The sequence below is a fragment of the Euleptes europaea genome, chromosome 19 (assembly GCF_029931775.1).
Source record: "Euleptes europaea isolate rEulEur1 chromosome 19, rEulEur1.hap1, whole genome shotgun sequence".
Taxonomy (NCBI): Eukaryota; Metazoa; Chordata; class Lepidosauria; order Squamata; family Sphaerodactylidae; genus Euleptes; species Euleptes europaea.
In genome coordinates this window covers 27,028,532-27,043,316 of record NC_079330.1, presented here as the reverse complement: position 1 = coordinate 27,043,316, position 14,785 = coordinate 27,028,532, and the positions used below count along the sequence as shown (strand labels likewise).

The 14,785-nt window shown below is 49.9% G+C and overlaps 1 protein-coding gene across 2 annotated transcripts in view; it reads right to left on the bottom strand.

Moving 5' to 3' along the window:
• SPECC1 (sperm antigen with calponin homology and coiled-coil domains 1) overlaps positions 1-14,785 on the bottom strand; it is a 113,860-nt gene that overhangs the window by 83,639 nt on the left and 15,436 nt on the right. The window lies entirely within an intron of this gene.

The window sequence follows — 14,785 nt, the reverse complement described above, 5'->3', positions numbered from 1 at the left end:
ACAGGGACCACAGCACACCTCCTCCCCCATTTCAGGATGTGAACGGTGGTCAGAACAGTTTCCAAATTTCTCATCCCTGGCAATTCAAAACTCTCTGTTTCCATTTCATCTCTTTCTTGCGCAAATCGAACACACACACCTTTATTTCTGGGCCAGTTTCTCTTTCACATGAACGTATACTGAATTAGACCCTTGGTCCATCAAAGTCAGTATTGTCTACTCAGACCAGCAGCGGCTCTCCGAGGTCTCAGGCAGAGGTCGTTCACATCACCTACTTGCCTAGTCCCTTTAACTCACTGCTTCCCAACCGGGGGTCCATGGACCCCCAGGGGTCCGCGAGAACTAAATTATGGTCCGCGAAACAAAGTTATAAACCCATAATAAATAAACATTTTCAATTAAAAGTTCTCTATTATAATATATATATATTCAAATATTATTCTAAGTTTAATGTTTAACTAACAGTTATGGTTAAAGTTTATTTTCAAATTCCCGGAATTTTTATTTTGAACCTTGGGGTCCCTGCACCGAGCAAAAACGTCCTAGTGGTCCCTGGTCAAAAAAAGGTTGGGAACCACTGCTTTAACTGGAGGTGCCGGGGTTGAAGCTGGGACCTTCTGCATGCCAAGCAGATGCTTTGCCATTGAGACATGGCCCCTTTCCTTACACACCATAGTGCCGGTTCAATTTACCCTTTTTTAAAATGTCATTTTGGTGTCGTTTTTACTTTTTAACATATAAATGCTGCAGATGAAAGAAATTATTGGGAACATCTTTTATAGAGACAAACAGGGAAGAAAAAGGGTCACAGAGACAACACGTGAAAGCAAAACAGATCAGAAAAGAGCAGATGCTTGTAGCCCCAGTGGGGAGAAAAACATACAGACCAGAAGTGACAAAGAACCTGGAAAATTATAAAAAGAAGCAGCAGGAAGTGCCCTTGGATGAGAAGTCCATCTCATGGAAACAGCTCTGCTGGAGAAACCACCACAGCAACACACACACACCCCGTTTCTGAAGCCCTCACTCTGATAGCCACCCGCTGCAAGCAGGTTCGAAGGGCATCAGGTTTTAACAACTGCTAGCCAGACAACTGCCAGAGCTAAGCAGAAGCCCGCCGCTGAGCTCAGTAAGTCAGCAAACAGAGCCTGATCAGAAAAAGGGTTTCCAAGGAGCCGGGTAAATAAAACGCAAGGAAATCTGACCTGGCTGGGATCCATGCAAAATCCACTGGGCCGTCAAGTTCACACAGCGGAAGACGGAGGGAGGGATGCGAGAACCTGACGGGCAACCCAACTTCCGTGAGCCCGCTCAGCCCTTGTGACATTTGACTTCTTTGGGCTTGCAAAAACATTCTCTTGCTTCTGGCAAATAAGAATCACTGTGAAGCAGAAGAACTTTTCTAGATCGGGGCGGGGGACAGATGGACCCAGAGCTGGTTTAACATTTCTGGGTGTCCAGGTGTCTCTCAGAGCGACACCTGACCTGGCTGAGACTTGCAAAGCAAGATCTTCTGCACCTGGCTTCCTTGATTTTAATGTTTCGACATCAGCACTAGGTAGCTTGTTGAACCGAGAATGCCCTGTTCCAAGGCTGCAGGGATGCCATGGCCCGGTCCCAGACTGTGCTGAGCTGGCACCCTTTGGGTGCCAATCCTCACCTGAAAAAATCACTGCCAGGGCTGGCTCGGTGGCAAAGGCTCTTCCCCCCCCTCCCCACTCTGCCCATCCAGAGCCCAACCTCCTCGGAGATTAATCATTACCCACACTCCTTGCTGGGGCAGGCCCCGCAGAAGCAATGACATCAGGCTCCCAGCCCTCCGAGTGGAAAAGAAAACCCCAGCCTGCCTGCGTGGGACGCAGTCCTAGGAAAAGATCTGCCTCCCCCTCAAAAAGGCTGCGGCTGCCAGGACCCCAGGAAACACCCTGTGGCAGTTCTGCAGGGCCAAGAAACAGAACCGGGATGGGGCTATGCGTAGAAGGGCTGGCTTGGGACTCTGGGGGCGCTTTCACACATGCCAAATAATTCACTATCAATGCACTTTGCATCCGGATTTTACTATTTGAGAGCCAGCATGGTGTAGTGGTTAAGAGCAGTGGTTTGGAGCGGTGGACTCTGATCTGGAGAACCGGGTTTGATTCCCCACTCCTCCACATGAGCTGCGGACTCTAATCTGGTGAACTGGGTTGGTTTCCCCACTCCTCCACATGAAGCCAGCTGGGTGACCTTGGGCTAGTCACAGCTCTCTCTGCCCCACCTACCTCACAGGGTGTCTGTTGTGGGGGGGGGAGGTGATTGTAAGATGGTTTGATTCTTAAGTGGCAGAGAAAGTCGGCATATAAAAACCAACTCTTCTTCTTCTACTGTGAAATGGCAAAATACACTTGCAAACGATCGTTAAAGTGCATTGAAAGTGGACCGAAAATGCATGATTCAAGATGTGTGAAAGCACCCAGGGCCTCCCCACTGAGTTCAATGGGGCAGAAGAAAGCAGAAGGGCATCAGAGGTGTCATGCTGGATCAGACCGCCAGCCCATCTAGTCCAGTACCCTGTCTCACAAAGAAGTCCACCAGTTGCCCTGGAGAGCAGCGAGTAAAGGCTGAGGGCTTCCCCTGATGCTGCTTCCTAGGACCACCATTCAGAGGTCTGCTCTGCCTGAGCCGTTGGCTTCAATGGCTGGGCAGGGAAGAGGGGTGGTGGAGAGGAACTAGTTGGAAGGAGCGCGTCCGCTCCACCTTTCCTACCAAAATCAATGGGTTTTTAGTTAGTTAGCAACAATTGCCATTAACTATGACTATTAGTATTATTTCAGCACAATGCAACATGGGTTGCGGAATAAAATGAACAAAATGGTGCGAGGCGGGGGCCCATTCACACAATGTCAATGTTGACATCTGACAGTACGAAAGAAAACACCGGCTACAAAGGACGGGGAGGCAAGAAGTAGCCTTTATGAAGCAGGCACCTCTGAGCACACGCTATTTTATTTATTTCGTGCACTTTGGCGCTTCTCCTTCCTCCACCCTCACAACAGCCATGTGAGGTAGGTAGCATGTGACTGACCCCAGTTCTCCAAGCAACCTTCATGGAGAGTGGGGATTTGAATCCGGCATGCCAGATTATAGTCCAACGCTCCAACCACTCTTAGCGTCCAGGTAAGAACAATTCAGCATGCCACCCACTCCACACAAAAAAACAATTACTAATAACTTATACATAGGATTGCCACCTCCGGGTTGGGAAATACCTAGAGATTTTGGGGGTGGAGCCTGAGGAGGGCAGGGTTTGGGGAGGGACTTCAACGGAGTATAATACCATAGAGTCAACCTTCCAAAGCGGCCATTTTCTCCAGGTGACCTCTGTCACCTGGAGATCAGTTGTATTAGCAGGGGATCTCCAGCCACCACTTGGAGGTTGGCAACCCTACTTATACAGCACCTTTCATTTCCAAAGTACAGGTTGAGTATCTCTTTTCTGGACTGCTTGGAACCAGAAGTGGTCCACATTTCAGATCTTTCCGTATTTTGGAATATTTTGGCATTTTTGCATATACATAATGAGATATCATGGGGATGGGACCCAAGTCTAAACATGAAATCCCTTTATGTTTTATATGTACTTTATACACATAGCCTGAACGTAATTTTAAACAATATTTAAATAATTTTGTTAAATAATCAATGGCACTACTGAGGGCCTGTGAGTAATGCCTGAGTGCCGGCTCAAAAGGTCCAGTTTTTGGATCAGTCCAGATATCAGATGTCCAGATAAGGAATTCTCAACCTGTAACCCCCCCCAAAAGTAAAATAACATCCACACACTCTCTCACTCTCTCTCAGGTGCCTTCCCTATTATCCCAGGTTTCCAGATGGGAATACTCAACCATCAAGAGAGCTTCATTAAGTTAACAACTCATCAGAAAATTTTTTGATACAATGAGTCTAGATGAGCTATGGTTACGAGCTGTAAATAAAATGGAAAATCTTATAATTAAGGACAATGTGCAGCGATGATAGTCTAGCTATTTTACAGAGGACTAAACCGTGTAGTAGTGTATGAACGAGGATATTGGAATAAGTTGTAATACAGAAATTCTGTTAAATTTTTAAGTTTACACATATTTTAAATTATGAAGATTGTTGTATGTTTTTGTTGTTCATTTTATTGAATAAATAATTCAATAATTTTATTGAATTTTAAAAGAGAGAGAGAGAGAGAGAGAGCCTTGATGAAGGATGCAACCAGGCATCTTTTGCAGACTGAAATTTAATCATCCCCTTTTCCAAGAAAAAAAAGGCTCAAACTCCCAATCTGAAGGCTCCCAGTCAGCTGGGAGAAAGAATGCTTTACAGTTTGCTTTAAATCTGAGCGCCCCTATCTCTTTTTTGAATTTAATAACCCCGAATAAAATGCCTGTTCAAGTTTCCAATGTGCATCAGAACGCAAGTTGCAGGATCCCTCCCACCCCTTTCCCAGTATGGCCCTGCCAGGCCTGTTCTCCCACTGATCAGCTCAATGCCATGTGGTTAATAGATGTTGATTGCAAAAGTGGAAGTCTAGCTTGTCTCACTTTAGAGCCTCAGGGGAGCAGCGCATTTGTTTGACAGAAAACAGGCGCACAGGCAAAAGGCCCGGCCTGGAGGCACGCAAATCCTGGCCTCTGAAGGTCACCTCAATTGTACAGTTCGCCCTGCCCAAACTTCCCATAGCTAAATGAGAACTGGAGGCTGGCAGACCCAGAGAAGTAACAATTACACTCCCCCTCGATAGTTTCAAGATGGGTAGCCGTGTTGGTCAGCAGGACAAGAGCAAGGTTAGAGTCCAGAAGAACCTTTTAAGAAGAAGAAGAGTTGGTTTTTATATGCCGACTTTCTCTACCACTTAAGGAAGAATCAAACCAGCTTACAATTGCCTTCCCCTCCCCACAACAGACACCCTGTGAGGTAGGTGAGGCTGAGAGAGTGTGACTAGCCCAAGTTCACCCAGCTGGCTTCATGTGCAGGAGCGGGGAAACCAACCCGGTTCTCTGGATCAGACTCCACTGCTCCAAACCACCGCTGTTAACCACTACACCAGTGATGGCGAACCTTTTAGAGACCGAGTGCCCAAACTGCAACCAAAAACCCACTTATTTATCGCCGAGTGCCAATGCGGCAATTTAACCTGAATACCACCCCCAGAGGGGGCCCAGAGGGAGAGGCTAGGGTTGCCAAGTTCCTCTTCGCCATGAGTGGGAGGTTTTTGGGGTGGCGCCTGAGAAGGGCGGGGTTTGGGGAAGGACTTCAGTGCCATAGAGTCCAATTGCCAAAGTGGCAATTTTTTCCAGGGGAACTGATCTCTATTGGTTGGAGATCACCTGTAATAGCAGATCTCCATCTAGTACCTGGAGATTGGCAACTAGTTCCTTAGTGTTTTCTCTCTACATATCAAGACAAATGGAAAGGTGTTTGGAGGATAGCTTGTGGGCACTTCAAAGGTGGAATAGGACTGCACGCCCCTCCGCCCGCACAGACCCAGAGGGTGCCGGAGAAGCCGCTGGAGGGAAAGAAGGAAGGAAAGAAGGGAAGGGAGGGGGAAAGGGAAGGAAGGGAGGGAGAGAAAGAAAAAAAAGAGAGAAAGGGAGAAAGAAATGGAGCAAGGGAGAGAAAGAAAAGGACAGAGGGAGACAGAAAAAGAAAGAGGCCATTTATGCATGGGAGGTTTTGCCTTGGATTTGCCACTCGGTGGGGCGCGGCGGCAGGCTTGTGAGAGGCGAGCAGGGTGGGGCAGAGGGTGCCTCCTTCTCACCCACCGACCAGCCATGCCCCTCCGCCCGCACAGGCCCAGAGGGCGCCGGAGAAGCCGCCGGCCATGCCGAGTGTGAGCACTCGGCTTCTGTTCCCCGCTCTCCCACCCGCCTGGCTGGCCACGCACGCTCCAGTGGCTGCAATGGCGGCAGCTTCTGTGGGAGAGTCCGGGGGCCACCGCCAACGATGTCAGAGGTTCCCCACCCCTGGGCTACAGCCTCCCCCATCTGGGGTGGGGCAGAGCCGGAAAGGCCAGCTGCTTGGAGGAACCGTGCGTGCCGGCAGAAAGGGCTACGCGTGCCGGAAGTGGCACCCGTGCCATAGGTTCGCCAACACGGCACTACACCATGCTGGCTCTAAGGTGCTACTGGACTCGAATCTCACCCCCCCACACACAGTTTCTGCAGCAGCATGGGCATGGCTTCTAATTGAAGAAGAAGAAAAGTTGGTTTTTATACGCCGATTTTCTCTACCTTTTTAAGGAGAATCAAACCGGCTTACAATCTCCTTCCCCACAACAGTCACCTTGTGAGGTAGGCTGAGAGAGCTCGAAGAGAACTGTGACTAGCCCAAGGGCACCCAGCTGGCTTCATGTGTAGGAGTGGGCAAACCAACCCAGTTCACCAGATTCGCATCCGCCGCTCATGTGAAAGAGTGGGGAATCAAACCTGGTTCACCAGATTGAGAAGGAAATCCAGAACAGTGGATTGTGCAGAGCTACAACAGGTAGCCTTACCCCAAAGAGGTGTGTAGGGTGTGCGTGTGTTTGTATCCTGCTACATCTCTATCCTGGGAGTGACTGAATAATCCAATCCCACCCTGATGGAGAGGGGGAAAAAACTGGACCCCCTCACCCCAAGCAAAGAGAGACTGGAAACAGGCAAGTAAATTGTGCACGGTTACAGCAGGCAGCCTCTGCGGCCAAAGTTGTCTGCACTTCCAGGAAGCTTGAATCAGGGAGGGCAACCTTGATGAGCCAGTATCAGCTAGTGGGTAAAGAGCAACATTTTGGAAAACAGAAAAGCGGGACGTGGGAGACCTGGCTGGGTTCCCGTCCACCCGGCTGTGCGCTCATGGGAAGGTACCAGGCAAGCCAACTACTTAAGAACAATTCGGACTGAAAGTGTCAGAGTCCTTTCTCGGTAACACCATGCGGGGGGGGGGGGGGAGCCAACAACTTTTCCAGCCAACTAGAGAAGCTCAAGGACATACCATTTTTGTCCCTCGCAACATGTGTGCTCTATACTGCCATCATGGCTAATGGCCATTTTATACCTGTAAAGAAAGCCAATGTAGTATAGTGGTTAGAGCATCAGTTTGAGGCTAGGGAGACCTGGGTGCATTTAGCTTGCTTTATGAATAGTCACTCTCTTTCTTTCTAGCCTACCTCACAAGGTCGCTGGGAGGATAAAATGGTGAACCGCGTATGCCACCCTGTGCTCCTGGGAAGGAGAGAATAAAAACGGAATCGGGATACTGTGAATTTAACGAATTATTTCTTACAGCCATGAATGTGACTGACAGGGCAGTCTGAACTCTGAAGTACACTGACCCCGAGGGACTGAGAAGGGTGTAACTCTGCTTAGGATGGCACTGCCTCTTTACATCCTTGGGCGACCAACGTTAATTTTCATGGGAGGGCACAGAATTGAACAAAGACTGGGGATTCTCGAAGCAGAATCATGCGAGGGGTAAATAAGGCCTGAGACCAAGCCTTATGAGGAAAGGTTGAGGGAGTTGGGAATGTTCAGTCTGGAGAAGAGGAGATAGAGGGGGGACATGATTGCTATCTTTAAGCATTTGAAGGGCTGTCACTTAGAGGAGGGCAGAGAGCTGTTCCTTTTGGCAGCAGAAGATAGGATACGCAATAATGGATTTAAATTGCAGGAGGAAAGGTACCAGTTGGATATTAGGAAACATTTTTTTACAGTAAGAGTTGTTCGACAGTGGAATCAGCTACCTCGGGAGGTGGTGAGCTCCCCCTCACTGGCAGTCTTTAAGCAGAGGCTGGACATGCACTTGTCAGGGATGCTCTAGGCTGATCCTGCATTGAGCATGGGGTTGGACTACATGGCCTGTGTGGCCCCTTCCACCTCTGTGATTCTAAATGATGTGGATCATTCATCCTAAATGCAACGTCCCCATGTTTTGGCAGACCCCAATGACTGGGAAGCACTGCTCCAGAGCAAACCAAACCTTGGCTGCCTGTGAACCATCCTGGAACGGTGCAAAAGTTCTTCTCTAGCTTGCAGGATTCCTCCTCCCCATAATCTTGCCAATCCTCCTCTCTGTCCTCCTCAACAATCTTCTTGATTAGGGCAAAACAATACAGCTTTTGGGAGGGAAAGGTCTGATTGCCAGATGTTCAGGGTCGCTCTGTCACTCTCCTCCACTCGCTGCACTGTTCGACCTTCTCCCCCATCCCACCCTGCCCCCATAGCTCTACCCTGCAGCTCACGTGGTCCAGATATTAGTAGGAATCTAATTAGGATGAGGCAAACTCTGCTGCAAGACCTACTACAGTTCCAATTTGGAGCTACTGCCCCCACTCTTCCACAGAAACAAGATATGCAACAGTGTTCCTCTCTTCAGTTTCATCAGCCAGATTTTTCTTGAATTAGCAATAAATCAGCAACTGCCAGAGGCAAGAGTCAGGACCTATAAAAATGCCATCAAATGCGAGCTGATCGCATTCTGTCTCCTGTGAGCTTGCCTCTGGGACTGGAAATGGGGCTAGATCCAACCCTCTGCCTGCAAGATCATATTAGTCAGAGACTTTGGGAAGGGAGGACTCATCAATCCCACTTCCCTGCAGAAATTAGCATGTCTCCCCAGGTGTGGCAGAACAACGGAGGGGCTAAGTTATGAAGAAGAGTTGGTTTTTATATGCCGACTTTCTCTACCACTTAAGGAAGAATCAAACCGGCTTACAATCACCTTCCCTTCCCCGTCCCCCAACAGACACCCTGTGAGGTAGGTGGGGCTGAGAGAGTGTGACTAGCCCAAGGTCACCCAGCTGGCTTCGGGAGTTGGAGTGGGGAAACCAACCCGGTTCACCAAATTAGTGCCCGCTGCTCATGTGGAGGAGTCAAACCCGGTTGTCCAGATCACAATCCCCCACTCCAAACCACTGCTCTTAACTACTACACCATGCTGGCTGATGAATGAGGAAACCCCTGGTTTGAATCTCACCTTCGCTGTGATGATCTCCATAGGCTGCCTTAGCAAGCCTTTGGCCATTTATGCTTGGTAATTAGCAGCGTGTTCCAGGCTGAAGTGCCACGCATATTTTTTTGAGTTTTGCACGCTGAACCGTCATTCAGGAAATGACTGCCGAAGCTGGTGCATACCTGCTTCGCATTTCTTAACAGCTCCTTTAACGCGACCTTTTGTGTTTGCTCCGCCCCTGCCTCGAAGAATCCTCTCAAGGAAGCATGCAAAATGACAGCCCTGGTTAGCTATGCAAACGCCGGTTGCTAATGGAAGGAATGAAGGAGCAGGCAAGCGGGGTGTGTGTGTGTGTAATTTCTCCTATTGCATCAGGACCATGAATAGGCATTTTAAATGTCACATTTAAAAAAGAGCTTTGAGCGAACATCAAAATTGACCCTGCATAAATGGCCCCTCTCTCTCAACCCCAGCCCTCATCAGCAATGTGGGGATAATAATTATTATATTGACACTGCCTTACAGGGATGATTCAAGGGCTACATGACAATGTACGTTTGAATAGATGCGACTATGCAACACATGCATAATGTTCATAATCAGGAGCGATTCCAATAAACTGACCCAAAGAAGCTTTCTTAACCCCCTGCGTATGGGGTATGGTTCAGGTTTAATCCTGGACAAGCCATTCTTAGCCTTACACCCACAATATATAACAGTGATCTTTTGTAAAGGGTAATGTATGCAAATTGGTTTGCGCTCTCAACAGTGTCTTATAAACGCTTTGATTGAAGAGAGTGAAGGGAAGTGAAAGCACTCTGCACATGTCTGGAAAGTAATATTCAAAGCACTCCTTAACTCAGCGGACAATTAACTTGCAGAACTCATTGCCTCAAGATGTAGGAGTGATGGTCACTTTCTTGGATAGCATTAAAGGGGAAAGGGGTAGAAAAAATTCACAGAGAAGGAGACTACCAGGGCCAATCAGTCTTTATGGCTAAATGGAACATGAGAAGCTGCCTTCTACTGAATCAGACCCTTGGTCCATCAAAGTCAGTATTGTCTACTCAGGCCGGCAGCGGCTCTCCAGGGTCTCAGGCAGAGGTCATTTACATCACCTACTTGCCTAGCCCCTTTAATTGGAGATGCTGGGGATTGAACCTGGGACCTTCTGCATGCCAAGCAGAGGCTCTGCCACTGAGCCCCAGCCCCTCCCCTGAATGCCAGCTGCTAGGTGCCATAACAGGAGAATGCTTACACCTCTGTGTCCTGACTAGTTTCCTGGATGCTGGAAGAGATGGGTCCACCTTGATTGGATCCAGCATCACTGCTCTTATGTTCTTGGCATGTGTTCTGGGGATCAGCACAGTGAATCACATGAAGCTTGCCCTTCCCCCCATATTTCTACCCCAGACAGGCAACTCTCACAACCAAGAGGCTGGATTCTGCAGTCACATCCTGCAATAAAGCAGCTTGTAAACTCTTGCTGATTTCTGTCAGTCAGGCGGGGCAGGAGAATCCCCTCCAGCATACACAAGAGGAGCTTTCGAGGATAGGTCGGCCCATCTGGGGAAAGGGACACTGCTGCACCAGAAAAGTAACAGAGAAAGACAAGCCAAATAACCCAGGGGCAGGAGGGTCTTCCTTATCAGGGGGTTTTTCTGTTTAGAGAAAAAGACAACGAAAGAGGTTGATAAAATTACACATGCTCCTCTCCCTCTCGTAGGATTCTAGAACATGGGGTCACACTAAGGCCTTTTATGCAGGGACGTTTCCCCGCAGTCACCCTACTGACTGCTTCGGGGCTTCCTTTTGATAACGCATGCCTTTTCCGACCATCAGAGGTTGCCTCACGCTTCCCGTGCGTTTTGCCCATGTTTTCTGGATTTTAGCCAGAATCTGGAAAATGCGGCAAAACGCACAGGGAGCACAAGGTGACCTCTGACAGTTTGAAAAGGCATGCATAATCAAAAGGAAGCCCCAAAGCAGTCGGCAGGGGTGACCGTGGGGAAACGTCCCTGCATAAAAAGTCAAGGATAACAACGGGCAACAGAGTCAGGGCATCCCAAAGAAAGCCTTTTGCACACTGTTGCAAAATGGGCCGACGGCCACCAGCTCTGAACCGAACCATGAGGGACGAGAGGACCGCAGAGCCTCTCTCTCCGCAGCCAGGATGGTTCAGCGGGAAAAGACCACGTTCCGCTTTGCCTCCGTGCCAGGAACAAGGAAGGCCGCTGGGCTGCAGAGGCAGCTGGTGTCAGCCACCGCTGAAGACAGGATGCTGGCTGAGATGGACTCTCGGCCTGATCCGGCGAGGGCGTAGATGCTGTCCGTCACAGCTGCCTGGGAACAAGACAGAGAAGGTGCCACCCTGCTCAGCCCTCTGAAGCCGAGGCTTGCCCTCCAGGAGGCAGATGCCTCGCTTCTCTGCGACAAGCAAAACTAGCGCTGGGTATTTGTGCAGGGGACAGGGCGTGGTGCAGCTACTGGAATGCGTGTGTGTTCAAACTGCCTTGGGGGTGTTTTCCCTTTGGGGGCAATTGCTCCCTGCAGCTGCTCTGGCATTCTCATTCTCCCAACATGACAAACGTCTCCAAAAATCCCCTCGAGGAACTGGCACACCTAACCTTTCCACCCATCCCAGTTTTGGTGCAGGTTCGCAGAGAGGGAGGGCAGCCGAGCAGGCTTTGAGACCGCGGCATGGGCACTGCCAAGCGTATGAATGGAGAGAGATGATCAGCACTGGCAAAAGCACCCCCAGCACTCCTACTGCAGAAAACAGAAGTGTTTCTAGCCCGTGTGAGGGTCTCTGAAGCAGGATCTGCTAGGAAGGACGGGCACCCAGCCCAAACTATTCACGTGCAACCACCACATAAGACCTTCAGAAACGCAGAGGGTACATACAATCAGCCTGCCATGAAAGCTGAATGAAACTTCGACGTCAGAAGTTGCCAACTTTTTCTTTGATGACAGCTACTTCTCAGCACCCTGACCTGGATGGCCCAGGCCAGCCTGAGCTTATCAGATCTCAGAAGCTAAGCAGGGTCGGCCCTGGTTAGTACTTGGATGGGAGACGTCCAAGGAAATCCAGGGTTGCCACACACAGACGGGCAATGGCAAACCACCTCTGTCCCTGTCTTACTTTTTAAATTTTAAGTTATTTATTTATAGACCGCTTTTCTCACTTGGACTCAAGGCGGATTACACAGAGTGAGTCAATACAATTGACAGGGTGGGACATTCAACGAACAATGCAATAGGAATTAGGGTTGTAGAACCAACCTGAAAAACGGAACTGAAGCAAAGCGTAAGTATTAACAGGACACATTAAATGAGGCAAAATTTACACAGTAGCACCCTAGTTTCAGCAAGCTATGCCCAATAGTACACACTGCAGTCCCTAATAATTCATTCAAGTAATTTTGTGAAACATGTAGTACAGTTGATTCATGCCTTGAAAACCCCTGTCCTACATATAGAGGCGATCTGCCTCCGAATAGATGCTGGTGGATAAACTGCATGCCTGCCCAGAGGGTTATAAAAGGAATGCTGAACCAGATGGCCCTTTGGCCGAACCCAGGAAGCCCCTTCTGTTGTCCCTTTAACCCAAAGGTAAAAGCATGGGGTTGGGTTTTGTCTGTTATCAAAGCAGCATAAACAAAACGTGGATGTGGACCTCATGTCCGGGGTCCGCGATCACGCCACACAGTTGTGGAGCAGCGGGTGGTCCAGAAAACGAGCTATGACAGTCAGCTCCCGACGGAGTCCTGACCTTGCATTATGACCCCCAAGCCAAGCCTCGGACCACCTACTCTTATATGCAGATAATGCTATTGGCCAACCTTCCAGGGTGTTTGTTACAAGGATCAGAGCTAAAATACGTGAACTATGTAGGAAACACAGCATATAAATATTAAATGATACTATGATTTGGAAAGAAGAGTGGAGGAAGGAGGGCAGACCTGAGTTCAAGGACTTCCCCCAAATAAAAGGGGAAGGGACACGTCTCTTAAAATGGAGTTTCCATCACTTGTAACAAGACGATCAGGGCAAAACGATGGAGAACCAAAGAAGAAACCAAAGACCATCTGTGTCTCACCATGACCACAGCCATCAGTGGGAGATTTTCCAGGGGTGGGGGGCACAGGAAGAATGAAGAAGACAAGCAAAGGCTCCTCAGCCACACCCTTTTGAAGCAAGCAAAGCAGGAGCTGAAAAAGACAAACTCGAGATGTTTCCACTGGGGCTCTAAAACAGCCCGTGCAGGACCAGCTCGAGGATGGGTGGGTGGGATGCACGCCAGGCCCCCAAACAGCCTGGCCAATGGCCCATCACCACCCCTACAGCTTCTCCATTTGTATTTTGAATGGAACATTAAAAAAAAAAAGACTAGAGGAAGCATGTGAAAACCTTTGAGGTGACACACTGTCCAGGTTAAAGGATCATTGCCTAAAACTCTAGGACAGGGGTGTCGAACTCATTTGTTACAAGGGCCGGACATGACATAAATGTCACTTGGCTGGGCAAGGCCGTGCCTCACCAGCCCAGATCGGGACTTGGGGTGTGTGGCTGCCTTGCGAGTCCACAGTGGCCTGCCCAGCCCAGATTGAGAGTGGGGAAGGGTGACTGCTTTGGCTGGCTCGTGGGTCAGGTAAGAGCTCTCAAGGAGCTGGAGCCGGCCCACAGGCCGGATGTTTGACACCCCTGCTCTAGGAGGCCTAAAACTGTAGGAGCCAACCAAGGCCTGTTTTGTGGCCAAGGCACCCAAACGACGCCTTGGCTGAGCCCAGCAAAGAGGGGGCTGATACGCAACAGGGGCTTGGCTGGCTGCCATCCATCAGTGGCCTGGGAGGTGGTTGCCACCCCCCCTTGCCAGCATGGTGTAGTGGTTACGAGCAGTGGTTTGGAGCAGTGGACTCTGATCTGGAGAACCGGGTTTGATTCCCCACTCCTCCACATGAGTGGCGGACACTAATCTGGTGAACCGGGTTGGTTCCCCCACTCCTACACATGAAGCCAGCTGAGTGACCTTGGGACAGTCACAGCTCTTAGAGCTCTCTCGGCCTCACCTACCTCACAGGGTGTCTGCTGTGGGGAGGGGAAGGGAAGGCGGTTGTACGCCGGTTCGATGCTTACTTAAGCAGGAGAGCAAGTTGGCATATAAAACCCAGCTCTTCTTCTTGTGCCTGCACTGCTGGCCAGGCACGTGTCAAGCCCCTCCAGAGGTTCAGCAACAGTCTCAGCTTGCACCTGGCTGGCAGGAGCGCAGACCCAGGAGACGATGGGACCCCTTACCTGGGGCAACACCTTCAACCAGCCAGTGTGGGGGAGGGGCGATGCACCTTCTTTTTCCTAAGAAGCAGAGGCTTGGGGAGGGGGGCAGGGCAGGGGTTACAAAGGCCACAAGGAGCCTCTCCGGGAGGGTGCTTCTTAAGGCGCATCCAATTTACCCAAACTCAAAACTTCTTCAAAGTGTGTCAAACCCCCCTCCCCAAACCGAGGGAGCTCCTAACTAAAGGCTTGCTAGGGACGCCCCCTCCTCTTTCCAGCAGCAAATATCCACGTTTCCCTAAGCAATGCTGCCTCCCATCCCCTCTCCACATGAGCAGCGGAGGCTAATCCGGTGAACCAGATTGGTCTCCCCATTCCTCCACACGAAGACAGCTGGGTGACCTTGGGCCAGTCACAGCGCTCTTAGAGCTCTCTCAGCCCCACCTACCTCCCAGGGTGTCTGTTGTGGGGAGGGGAAGGTGGTTGTAAGCCGGTTTGGTTCTTCCTTAAGTGGCAGAGAAAGTCCGTATAAAAACCAACTCTTCCTCCCTTCCATTCA